General features: G+C 39.2%; 1 protein-coding gene across 2 annotated transcripts in view; it reads left to right on the top strand.

The window, feature by feature from the left end:
* Positions 1-13,667, top strand: part of tln2b (talin 2b) — a 120,123-nt gene continuing 106,456 nt past the window's right edge. Inside the window, exon 1 of one of the 2 annotated variants that reach the window (XM_053236646.1) lies at positions 1-24. The gene's annotated coding sequence lies outside the window, so the exon portion shown is untranslated. Of the gene's footprint in view, positions 25-4,283; positions 4,393-13,667 lie in introns of those variants that run through there. The other variant, XM_053236644.1, reaches the window with a different exon arrangement.

The raw sequence follows: 13,667 nt of genomic DNA on the forward strand, positions 1-13,667 counted from the left end.
CAGGTAGACCATCTTTACCACCTGGTAAGTTATTTAAATCGATCAATAAATGTTTAGGATTTTCTGATTGCGTTAGTGTTATGCTATTTTCTACAATATAGCATTAGTAGAGGTAATTCAGGAACTTTTCCTTTCTACCAGCACTTACCAGCTGGCAAAAATGAGCTACCAGTTTCAGCAGCTCAGAGAGTTTTGCCAGCTGGTAGGTAGTCAGACTAAACAGGATTTTTCAGCAGGGCGATGCTGTCCTAATGCATGTTTTATCCTGGTCAGGGTTGCTGTGGATTAAATCACTTATTCATTCATTCATTCATTCATTCATGCATTCATCAGTAAGTGCTTTATCCTGGTCAGTTGCAGTGGATGAATTGGGGACCCTGGAGCAAGTGGCTACATTACATGCTGCACCACTGTGCTGCCCCAAATTGGTTAATGTTTTTAGGACTTAGAACAGATGAAGTTAGAAAATATCATCTCTGCTCTTACCTCTAAATAAGACTTTGTTCCACTACAAAATCACTCTTTACTTCTTTGCCATTCAAAAAGGGAAAAGGCAACATTTTCTCTGATCTCAAACTATGGCTGGTGCTGCCATCTATCTAATTAAATGTGAATAAAGGGCCGTTGGCTTATATGGTAATTTTCAGTGTGAACACTAGATGCCAGTAGCATGATATATATGTACAGTATATGGCAAATAATGGTTCGTTGAGTCAGGTTGAAAGGTAAAGAGTGTGTAAATACATAATATGTTACTAACATAGCCAGTGCAAGAGCTGGACACCCAGACCGTTTCAGAGCCACATATATATATATATATATATATATATATATATATATATATATATATATATATATATATATACTGTGTGTGTATACATATATAAAATAAAATATAAAATATATATATATATAGCAGAAAGAAGAACCCTATTAAGAATCTAAGAAGTGAAGTGAAGTGTAGCCAAGTATGGTGGCCCATATTCGGAACTTGTGCTCTGCACTTAACCCATCCAAGTGCACACACACAGTAGTGAACACACACCCAGAGTAGTATGCAGCCTTTCTTTTTTTGCTGCAGCACCCTGGGAGCAGTTGGGGGTTTGGTGCCTTGCTCAAGGGTCTCACCTCAGCCATGGTATTGAGGGTGGGAGAGAGCACTGATCATTCACTCCCCCCACCTACAATCCCTACCAGACCTGAGACTCAAACCCACAACCTTCAGGTTCACGTTCACGTTACAAGTCCAACTCTCTAACCATTAGGCCACGACTTGAACCCTTGGATATAGAAAGGAAGCCTTAAAGAAGCCTTTTTCCAAGAGTGTAGTGATCAGAACATAAAGTTCAATATAAACTGGCGGTTGAAGCAATATGGTTTTGCATTTTTTTTTATATGATGCAGTAACACAGACTACATAAACCTGTATATTGCATATTATTTCACTTAACCAAGTTAACTTTTATTTGGTCTCTGGACCTGTATTTAGCAGCACATATCCCCAGTATGTCATACACCTGACTATTACTCCAAACTGGAAAAATGTGGTTGGAACTTATTGACCAACAAGAACACAGTGTCATTAAGACGGTTACGTCTCCACAACAATCTACACATTGAAGCATACTTGAGGGTTAAGACATTATTTTCACTCGCTAAACTTGTGAGTGAGTGCAAAGCCAGGTCCATGAGGTGCTTTGCATCCGAAATGTACTACTCAGTGATTCATGCAAATAATACTGAATTACACTTTTCCTTTAGCAACTAATAGACTCCAATCTGCCTACACACTTATTTGTTTTTTTTATGGCTCATTATCAAGCTGTGCATATTCATGATGCACACAGGCAGAGGCTCAAAAATGAATATCTGAGATAATGCTCTCAGTTACAGATTCACAAGAAGTGAGTATGTGTTTGTGAGTAAACCTGCCAAGGTTGACAGAAAAACAAAGCTTATTCTTCTCAGGAATTTGTTGTTGTAGAAAGGCTTTTAAACAGCTCATTGTAGGACATTTTAAAGAAGAACACTGATGAGTGCTTTTATGCTGTGTAGCGAAAGCACACTGTAACCCTTATAAAATATTTGATGTATGCCATATATCTGTAATGATAAGAAAAGAAAAGCGACAAGAGTCACAACTAGTCAAAGTAGATCATCAAGAAAGACGTTATTGTACATTTAAGGTTTTCTAAGTGATTATTTTCCAAGGAATTAATAAGTAATTAGTTCAGATCAAGCATCAGGAGAACATTTTGCTGGTTTTGTCTGATAGCAATCTCACCTCAATAAAGAAGGGACTAAACTGTACCATTGCTTGTCACTGGGTGGTATGCCTTTCAAGAGTATGCCTTCCTTACCTTTAATATGTGTTGATTCACCTGAAAAGATTTATGTACCATTAAATCTCATGTAAGGTATATAACTACTGTATGTACATAACTACTGTCAACCTAGGCCCATGTGTTGTCCTAGGTTTTCTTCCCCCGCTGCCCTGAGCACTGCTGAAACACATGATCCGACTGATCAGCTAGTTTTAAGCTATTATGAGATGGATCAGTGGTGTGCAAGGAAAGCTGGGGTTCCACTACCCTGCTTTAACTCCAAATGCAGCCCTGATTCTGAGTCGGGCTGAGTCTATGCTGGTTGGCCCTAGTCTTTAGATTTTTTTTGGCTGTTGTCAACAAAAACTCAAGTAGTGCATGAGGTAGGGCTGGGTGACATAATATCGATAGTAATATATATATATATACATATATGTGTGTGTGTATGTGTGCGTATATATATATATATATATATATATATATATATATATATATATATATGTATATATATATATATATATATACACACACATACATTACATGGCCAAAAGTTTGTGGACACCTGACCATTATATCAGTATGTGATTTTTGATCATCGCATTCCAGATGTAGTCCCCATTTGTTGTCATAATAACTCCACTTTTCTGGGAAGGAGTGTGGCTGTGGGGATTTGTGGTCATTCAGTCACAAGAACATTAGTAAAGTCAGGCGCTGATGTTGAATGAGGAGGTCTGGGGCTCAGTCAGTGTTCCAGTTCATCCCAAAGGTGTTCAGTGGGGTTGAGGTCAGGGCTCTGTGCAGGACACTTGAGTTCTTCCACTCCAAACCATGTCTCCATAGAGCTTGCTTTGTGTACAGGGGCATTGTCATGCTGGAATTTTGAAGTTTTGGCCACTTAGTTCCACTTAGTTAATTGTAATGCTACACCATACAAAGACATACTATACAATTGTGTGCTTGAAACTTTGTGGCAACAGTTTGGGGAAGAACCACATATGGGTGTGATGGTCAGGTGTCCACACACTTTTGGCTATATATATATATGCTTAGTGTGTGAAATATAGACTATGTAGTTATGATTTACAAAGTAGGGTCTTGGGATCCCCAGTGGTTCATGAAGGATATCCAGGGGTCCGCAATTACTTAATGTTACAGCTGTTTAAAGTAGTTTTAATCTTAAATGTTTGGTCATTTCATCTGAATGAGTTTAATCTAAAGATCAATAACTTAAAAAAAAAATAATAATATATATATATATATGTATAAATATATATATAAAATATATGTATAAATATATATATAAAACAAGAATACATACTTAAATGTCAACTTGAATTGTACTGCAATTTTAATGAAACTAAAAAAAGTGGTGCTAATATAATTTTTTTTTAAATGTTGTGAAACTATATTTTAAATAAGTACAGGTGCAGGAAAATAATAATAATAATAATAATAATAATAATAAAATCTCTCATGGCCCCAATAAATAAATATAATTGTCCAGGTTTGCAGAAACAGTTAGACTGTGTTCTTAATATTAGTACGATGTTAAATAACAATAATATTATATGTAATATATTATCTTATAATACTATAAGAGGGTTCAAAGATTTTTTTTTCCCTTGAGGGGTCACTGGCATCAAATCTTCTGGTAATATGTCATCTCCAAAAGGACATTTTATAACAGTGTAAGGCAAAGTAAATAAAGTCAGCATCACATTTTCCAGGGGAAAGATACACCCCTGGTACCATCTGACAAGCAAACCCACAGCTCATATAGCTTTAAGAGTGAAATGAGGCTGTGCACTCCTTGCTTAAACCCACTTTAATGAAATGCACACAAAGCACAGATAAATAAAGTGCACAAAGTGAGGTTGGCGGTGAAGGAGATGTGATTGGGGTGGTGATGGATTGCCTGTTCCTCTCGCCTTCCATTAGTAGTGTTTGATTTGGATGAGGGAGCTTAATAAGCAGGGCGGAGCTCTAGTGTACAGAGGCTGGAGCACCCCACAGCCTGCTGCCTCTCTCCACCAGCTCCTCTCTCATGCACCACGCTGCTGGATTTCAGGTAGGAATTCTCCATTTGCGGCTTTCTTCTCCTTCTGTTTTCTAATGGTTTGTTTGTTTTTACACACACTAGGAGATGAAAATGCAGGCTGCAATGCTGGCGTGTGGAAGGTAGCGCAGTGTGAATGATCCAGCGTGTGATGGTGGTGGAGTGTGTATGAGTGTGTATGAATGGGCGTCTGATCTCAGCAAGCGTGTTTCTAAATGGGAAATGTGGCTCATTACTTCTGGCTCGGTGGAGTGTGTGTAGCGGATCTCTAAAACTAGCCATGCACACAAGATGGAACTAGACCTTATTTGGCATTTTGTGCACGCCGCACCGCGCGCGCCTCTGTTTACTGATTGTTTGCATGCACTTGTGATTTCTGCTTGAACCCAGTTCATGTTTGAGGTTTCGCCAACAATCTCTCAGCATGATGTGCTCCGAGATAAGTCCACATCCACATCCACAGCCATATCGAGCAACACCAGCACACCACTCTAGCTTCAAGCCTGGACACGGGTCGTCCGGTATTACAGCGCGTGCTTGTTTATGTCGGGAGGATCCGGTCTCCGCGCGCGCGCGAGCTCGAGCTCAAGCTGAACGACTGGAACGGTCGTGGCGTTTCTCGCAGTCGATGGGGGTCATCTCTAAAGGGCGAAATTTGACGCCGCCATATTAACGCTATCTCCGGGATCCTGTCGATGCACACCCCTGCGTTCCCCAGCCTTATCTATCGAGGCCAGTGTGGAGAACTGAGCCACATCGGCGGATGTGTGATACGGCGTTAAGGGTGCAGTGTGCTCGTGCAGAAATGCAGTAGAAAGCAGCTGGAAATGGAGCTCGCTAGCATTAGTGAGGCTGATTTAGGCTCAGATCGATTTGGGATTATCGAGAGTTTCGTGGTCGATCGACTGTGCACTCAAGATAGAGGCTGTTTAAATGGGCTGCCTTTCATCATGGATAGATATTTTGTAAACTGAAAGGGATAAAAAAAAAAAACACACGAGGGTGCGTATAACCTTGCATTATTTCCCCACAGCTGCATTTCAGTAATACCCCAATCTGATGTGATCCTAACCCGTATTCAGCCTGTTTCTCTCCATGACTCTCCAGCTGCTTTACTGCAATATCGGATGACACACACACACACACACACACACACACAACCGCGGTGCTCATCTCATGCAGGATATGCACATATGACTGTGTCTGACTGCTGAGGAAAAGAAAGAAAGCCTACCTATTTGTCTAGGTAATTAATTTCCCATCCAGGCAAAACCTGGCCACCTAAAGTCATCTAAATAAGAAACTAGTTTGTATCAAGTTGTCCTTGAAGAAGAGGTGCAGTTCCTGCACGATCCCTCAGGATGATCTAGCTGAAAAAGCGCCACACCCCTCTGAACGGGGATTCACAGTCACCTTCGTGGTAACATGTCTGAATTCAGGACCAGGCTTAACAGTCAGAGTCATCGTTTTATATCAGGGGTGTCCTGTCTTCTTTGCAAACGGTCAGTGTGGCTGTAGGTTTTCGTTCCAACCAAGCAGGAGCCCCTGATTAGACTAGACACCCTGTTTTGTATGTTGAACCATTTCAAGAGTTGACCTTGTGTGGGCGTTCTTTCCTTTTTGGTCCTGGAGCTGGTTAGGATGACTCTTCATTTGTTGTAAGTTTTCTATAGATGCTGCATTCTGATGCAGAGTATGAATATCAGGACTGATACTGACCTAAAACGGGTTTGACATTTTCCAATACAGTCCTCATCCTGAACACACGTGATGTTGACTGACATGATGCACATCATGCACAACTGGAGGACATACACAGACTTGACACCATCACACATTGGATAATTTGCATATTAGAAGATTGCAGATTGTTGGCTTGGTTACTATGAGGACGATTATATTTTACAGGTTCTCAATCCTGGTCCTGGAGTACCCCCTGTCCTGTGTGTTTTCCCTGCTGTAACACCCCTGATTTGACTAATCCTCTATTTAACAGCCCTTCCTGTGCTGAAGTGGGTGTGTAAACAGGGAGAACACTAAAAAGTGCAGTGCTCGGGGTACTCCAGGACCGGGGTCCCGAACCTGTTCTATATTAGATCAGATTAATGCTGGATATTGGCAGAAATTGTATTACATAGAAAGGGGGGAAAAATGGATCAGTGATTTTCTAGAAAATGGTATTCACACAATGGCCTCATTACAAATTCCTGTTGTCTTACATATCCATTCAAATAGTGCATGCAGTGTTTTTATTATTATTATTATTATTATTATTATTTTATTTATTTATTTATTTATTTATTTTACAACTAAGCAGATTTAATGCATTTATTGCAGCAGTGTCACAGCAGAAACTCTAGTGGGAATTACTATCCACAATATACATTTCAAAAAGGGTAGTTTTAGTGTAAAATAGTGTGATTTAATATAATTTAATCTTGGAGTTCTAGCTGCTACTTTTAATCCTACAACACCCTGAATATCAGTGCTGTGTGGTGTGTAGTGGGTAATGTAGGCAGTGGGAGGGAAGCCAGTCATGCTGTATGACAGGAAGAGACGGCTGTTTAATACTGCTGTGCAATGGGCTTTCTGGCAGTTATATGAGGTCAAGCCTGTGATCTGAATGCTGTACACTTTTTTTTACCCCCCTCCTGAAAAAGACTAAGGACAATCGTGGGCTCAGAGTACTTTGTGCATGGCTCATTGTGTTACAGGCTGATTGATGTGAGAGATATGAATTTGTGGAAGTGAAGACAGTTGTGATTGAGGAGCATAATTGGGATAGTGTGAGTGGTTCTGCAGTTGTTGTTTTTTTGCTAAGAGATCATGCTGTAATAAAAGAAAACCCTCTTTCTTAGGCATGCTGTGTTACGAGGTTTTGGTCAGTGAGTGGTAGAAATAAAACTCTGTTAATGTTTGCATTATAGAGGGAGATTAGCAAAGACTCAGACTCGGACCAAAAGAGGGAAACCTTTATGAGGATTTGTACAAAACTTTGAAGGTTATCGCAGGCTACTTGAAGGTTATCACTAGCCACTTTGTGTGACCACTTTCCCTTGCTCATAGCCTTGCAACTTTTGCTAACACCTGCTCTCTCTCACTTCCTTGTGCTTGGCTATAATTAGTTCTCTGCACAGCAAGTGTCTCAGGCTGGGATATGGCTCTTGCCTCAACAGAGGTGCTGATAAAATCTGATGATTCCAATGACATTATGCACCAAATAAAAGCAGAGACAAAAACATGGCAGCATTTGCTCCCCATACGTCATTGCCAAGACAGAAATTAGTGAGGTTTTCAGGTTTGAATTCATGCTCTATTTTAAAAGAGCAGTCAACAAGATAGATGTAGTATTTTAGAGACTTTCCATTGCTGTGCAGATATCATTGTTGGCTCAGGGCCAACACGGCATGTTGTTACTCTTTCAGTCTCTCTGATGCATGAGATCATGAGGTTCTCCTCCAGCACATGGCTCTGGATAAACCAGAGCTCTGATGGCTGTCCAAAGCCTGATGAAGTCGTGCCTGATTGCATAGTCTTTTGGTTTAGTCTTGTGAACTTGAGTGCTTACAGTTCGATGATGTAAGACCTCTCATAGATTCAAGCAGTGATTTTTTTTTTTCTTTGTCCTTCTGTCTTAATAAATACATTTAAATGCTGTTTAATAGTCTATTAATGGCCCTACTGATGGCTCAGTCCAAGAAAAAACCTTTACTTATCAAAACAAACTAAATGTATTGAGATCATTCTGAATATTTTTTTTAATCAATCAAAATTCGTTTAACAATCTGGTAAATAGAAGACTAATCACCATCACTATGTAAATGTCTGAATCTGATTACACTTTATGCATTGTGCTTGTATAACAAAGCTCCATGACCAATATGGCAGCTGTAAAAAAGTGGTCATGTAAAGAATCAAACTTCACATTGGAAAATTAAAGAAAAATTCATAATAAATTAGAGTTCAGCTAATATATGGAGGCTCAGTGATGTGGGACACAAGTTCTTCTTCTTGATTTCAATTTGGAGTTTGTTTTTCTGAGACTGAAAATGAAAATCAAAAACAAACACATGGCTAATATACTCTGACTGGACACTTAAGCTCAGCAAAACGTCTTCATAACATCCCAGTCTGTTTGGAGCCTTTGTACATCTGGGATGAAGTAATATGATAAGGTAATTATTGAAAGTGATTTCAGCGTACCCCTTATTGTAAGCCCCAGTGCTGTCTTTTTATTGTGGGGAGTTATTAAAATCAGGCTTGGCAAATGACTGGCCCATTGACTTTGCTTGATCGCAAACATACCATTAAAGACTTTGAATTATGGAGAGTCATTATGTCTTTGCATACAGGAAGTGATGTTCATGCAAGGTGGTCCACTAAACCTTGAATGATTGGAATGTGAAAGGCATCCTTTTTTTTACAGACTCGGAGAGCATTTCCTTTATGCCTCCATTTACAAGACTATAACTGCATGTTCTGACATACGAGATGTACTTACAGTTTCAGAAGAAACTGTCTCATTTGCAGAGTATGGTAAACACGCTGGCAATGACAGTAACTTGGCTGTCAGGGTTGTTTTCTTAGCTGTGTCTGGTAGGACCTTCTCTTTTTAAAGGGGCAGTTTGGAAGGCTAAGCCCTCTACTGCTTGTGAATTGAATCACAGTTGCACTGAAAACATTGATGGGCCTTGTTCCTTTCCACCCAACCAGCCCGAACTTACCGTGTTCAAACACAGACCACTTTTTTGTTTTAATCAATTTTATTTGTTTTACTAAAATATGCTAGTTGACTACCCAGCTGTTTAAGGTAGCTAGCTATTTTATGACAACAAACTAGTGGTACTTTCAGCCTCAGCTTGGGCATGAACATATGCTATATTCAGTTCAGTCCAATTTTATTTGAATAGCACTTTTTATGAAAGACATTGTCACCGAGCAGCTTTACAGAAATGCAGATGTAGATTTAGATCCCTAATATTCAAGCCAGAGGTGATGGTGACAAGGAAGAAAGTCCCTGAAATCACATAAGGAATAAACTTTGAGGAATAAACCAGCCTCAAAAGGGAACCCATCCCCTTCTGGGTGACACCGGATAGTGTGATTATAAATCATTACAGTATAGAATTGTAGAAGAATAGAGGCGAACGGTACTAGAAACACTAATCTTTTCCTGCCTGAGTGGAAGATTTCTTTTGTTTTTTGGATGATGTATGACATGATAATATTGGATTTTTTTTGTGTGAGAACATTATATAGTACATGTCCCGTAAAAGATATTTGTCAGATATGTCATCTTTCATTTTCATATAACGTCGGCGGTCTATCACTATCTACTGAGATTTTATGGTGAATTTCACTGTGGAGAAACTTATACAGTAGATGGTTTGGATTAAATAAATGGAATGGAATGGAATGAATAGCAGTAATACCAATGTACATAGCTACACTCAGTGTTATTTACTCAGTGTATTCAGTCTAACAGTGTTAGATATTGACTCAGCTGAATGTAATTCAGTAAGTCTTCATTTTTTATATGTTTGTGTTATAATATTAATTAATGACTCATTTTTGTTGGAAGTGATATCTATGCACATCTATTTCTCTCCTATTGCACAATAGCCACCAGTCTGAGAAGGCAAACGCTAATACCTGCTTCTTCTGAGACATGTGAAGTCACTACATCTTTGCAAACTGCTGCACATACAGTGCTACAGGATGGCTGTGCACACTTGGAGGAGAGAGCTAACTGCTTCATTCTTGGCATAATTAGTTAGCATTGTTCTGGTTGACTGGTGCAAGAGTAATATCATCCTTCCTACCCAGAGAGCAGAGGTAATTGTGCTCTCTTGGTATTCAGCCTGCTGGAGGTGGCTGTGGATTTGTCAGAATTCGAACCCATAACCTCCAGATAACAGAGCCAACACTTAAGAAGATGTGCCACTAGGGAGCCCGCATGGCTGAACATTGTAGAGGGAAAATTCAAAGGTTGTTTACTGCATTATTCATAGCATGATTCATATGATTAACTGAATTCAATTAATTTACTCTATTATGCAGTTTAATCTAGACTATTAGTTATGAGTGATACTTTAATGGAGCTTTGAAATGCTATAGCAGTGGTTGAGGTCTTATTTCACTTGGCTTGCATTGCATTCTTGTCTTCAGTGAACTACTACATGAACCACATTAGACATCTTTTATACTTTTTACTTGCATAAGAGTAGCAATGCATTATTTGACAAATGTTCTCTCACAATGGAACATTACATGATTTTTCTGTAGTCTTTTAAACAAAGATGTACAGTTATGATAAATGAGAAACTAAGAGACATTATGTCCGGTCATTCTGGAGGAGGAAGGTGACACTCCTGCAGTTCATCCATTATAAAGACTGGCCGTTTCCTTTCCAAACACAATTGTATCCTTTAAATGGCTGTGAATGATAAGTTATCATGGATTAGCCAGAGAGATGTTCAGTTTCCTACTACAATCCACTGAGAAAGTGATTTTCCAATTGCTGTACTTGTTCCATACCCCAAAAATAACAGGCCTGGGCTCTCATTTATAAATGGTGCATATCCAAATAGTTTTATTTTGTGAATGTGTACCTGACTTACAACATGTTTATGTTCAACTCAAAATTTCTTACATTAAAAAGGACATAAACAAATGAAAATATTAAATAGCCCAGCTTAGACTCTCCCCTCTTTGACTACTGATCAATACAAAAAATTAATAAAGAAAGAAAAAAGTGTCTTGCACATTTTCTGGTGGCACTAAATAAATGTCACAGATGTTTAGGAACCCTTTGAAGCGATTCCTGCATGCCATATATTGTTAGTTATGGTTGTGTCTTTTAAAATGAGAAGTAACGTGCATAGTGGCTGTGAACAGTTGGTATTTATTAAGCTTCATTACTTACCCAGTGTATGTTCCACACACATACATTTGATTACTAATTTTATTGAGTGTATGAGAATTCACAATTTTCTGCATAAGAAACAATTTGAAACCTTTTCTTTGCAACGTTGATAAATGAGTGCCATCATGCAAAACATTCAGGAAATGTTTAGTTGGTGCTGTGGGATGGTAAAGAGCTCCAGAGTCATCAGAGAGAAAGAGAGAGAGAGAGCCAAGCATGATTTTGCTGAAGTGTTTGTTAATGTGCAGTTGTGTGGGTGTTTTTGCCAAATTGCTGAACTGCCACACGCCCAGTATACCAGAAGTCTGGTTGGGTCTTTGTGCTCTCTGTCTGGTGGCAGGCCAGGCCTGATGAGTACAGTATGCCCATGCCAGGGCTGGAATTTCCTCATTTTTTTTCCTAGATCAGGATCAGCATTTCTTCTTTTATATCCTAAACTTTGTCACTATTAGAATGACTACGTAACTGCAGTGGGAGAGTGAATTCTCTAGTGGCATTCACTTCTCGAAGGTTTGGTCATGACCCCCTGATAACACTAAGTAGTACAGACTTTGGTGACACTTTCCATGAACTATGAATGTGCTTATTAATTTGTAAATAAAGTAGCAATGCTTTCTAAATCTGTTCATAAACTCTAGTGCTGACATAGAATTAAAAATATCAAGGAAATAATAAAGGAAGTGAATTATGTTATTTTATTATAGCTTTATGAGACATCATTACAATTTATACAGAAGCTTTCTAAGCATTGTTCCTCAAAGGTAAAGACCTCTAAGAACAGTTATAATGATTTATACATAAAGGTTTCATTTAAAGTGCAGTCCAGAAGGTTTTTTACAGGCCAGAGGGCAAAATGAAGGAAGGCACCATGCTGTCTTTAGCCTCTGGTGCTGCAGTTTAGGTGAATACTTTGGAGTTCATAAGCCCTTTCACTTGAGTGCCCTTAATGAGAGGTTGCTTCTCTGGACATTCTCTTAAAGGTCTTGGGTATGGGACACATTAGTGACACATTTGTTTCACTGAAGACATGCAATGTATAAATAAGGTCTGTGTGTATGTGTGTGTGTGTGTGTGTGTGTGTGTGTGTGTGTGGTTATTTCTTCTAGAAACATTAGAAAAGAGCACACCTCCACTCATCCCCACCCAGCACACTTCCAGATGAGCTAAGCATGTTTCAGGAAAAGAGGTGGATTTCACTGAACAGTAATATTGCTTGTTCTCTGGATCTCTAGGGTGGGGGTGGGGATTCACAGTGAGGGTCTCATTGTTGAAATTATTCACGCCTTGTCCACATTTTCCAGCACTCTTCTCATTTCCTGTCCTCCCACAAAGACCAAGCTTTTCCGAGAGACTTTCGGCTCAGGAGCGAGCATAATAAAAGGAAGAGCAGCAGCATTCTGAAGAGGCCAGGCAGCACATTACTGAGTGATTAGGGCCCATGTATATCTTTGGTTTTGTTATAAACTCTGTTGCTGGGCTACAGTTTTGGGGCTTCTGGGTGTTGGTGAAAGTTTCCATCATGGGAGTCATTGTTTGCCTCACTATGGAGGACTTTTTATAGCATACAGCTGTAAGAATGAAGACGGCCACTGTTCATGCAGTGTAACTGGGGAGAGGTTATTACGAATGTGGTAGTGATGGTGAGGAGAAAGAGCTTGATGATAATCATACAGTGGTCTCTGTGGCTGATGGTGATTATAATCATGTTTATGATGTTAATGACAAACAAGATAAAGATGGTGAGGATGGAGAAGGATTCTGCAAGGACATGTATTTATATATTTATAAATATAAATGTATATATTTCTGTAAAGCTGCTTTGTGACAATGTCCATTGTTCAGTGCTATACAAATAAAATTGAATTGAATTGATGGATCACAGCTATATCTATGCAGTGCTTCTGTATAATACTGTGCATGCTGGAACAGGAGATGGGTGACAAATTAAGATGTTGGGCCACAGATAGCTGCACGAACAGCCTCAGTGTGCCATGGCATAGAGTCTACTGTAGTTTCAAGTTTCTGGAACTACTTTCAAAAGATATTCCCTATATTAGTGTTTTGATGATAGAGGCGGAGATGCTGTCTAACATGTCGCTACAAAATCTCCCATAGGTATTTATTCAGGTTGAGAACTGCTGACTTTGAAGGCCATAGCATGTGATTTTTATATAATTTTCATACTCCTCAAACCGGTCCATTGGCAATGGTGCATGGTGGATAGGGGCGGAGTTATCCTGGAAGAGACAACTCCCATCAGGATAGTAACACTTCATCATAGGATAAAGGTGATTAGTCAAAATAACTTCACTGATTTACAGTGACTCTTCCCTCTAAGGGGACAAGTGAACTTAAACCATGC

The sequence above is a fragment of the Pangasianodon hypophthalmus genome, chromosome 9 (genome assembly GCF_027358585.1).
Source record: "Pangasianodon hypophthalmus isolate fPanHyp1 chromosome 9, fPanHyp1.pri, whole genome shotgun sequence".
NCBI classification, from domain to species: domain Eukaryota; kingdom Metazoa; phylum Chordata; class Actinopteri; order Siluriformes; family Pangasiidae; genus Pangasianodon; species Pangasianodon hypophthalmus.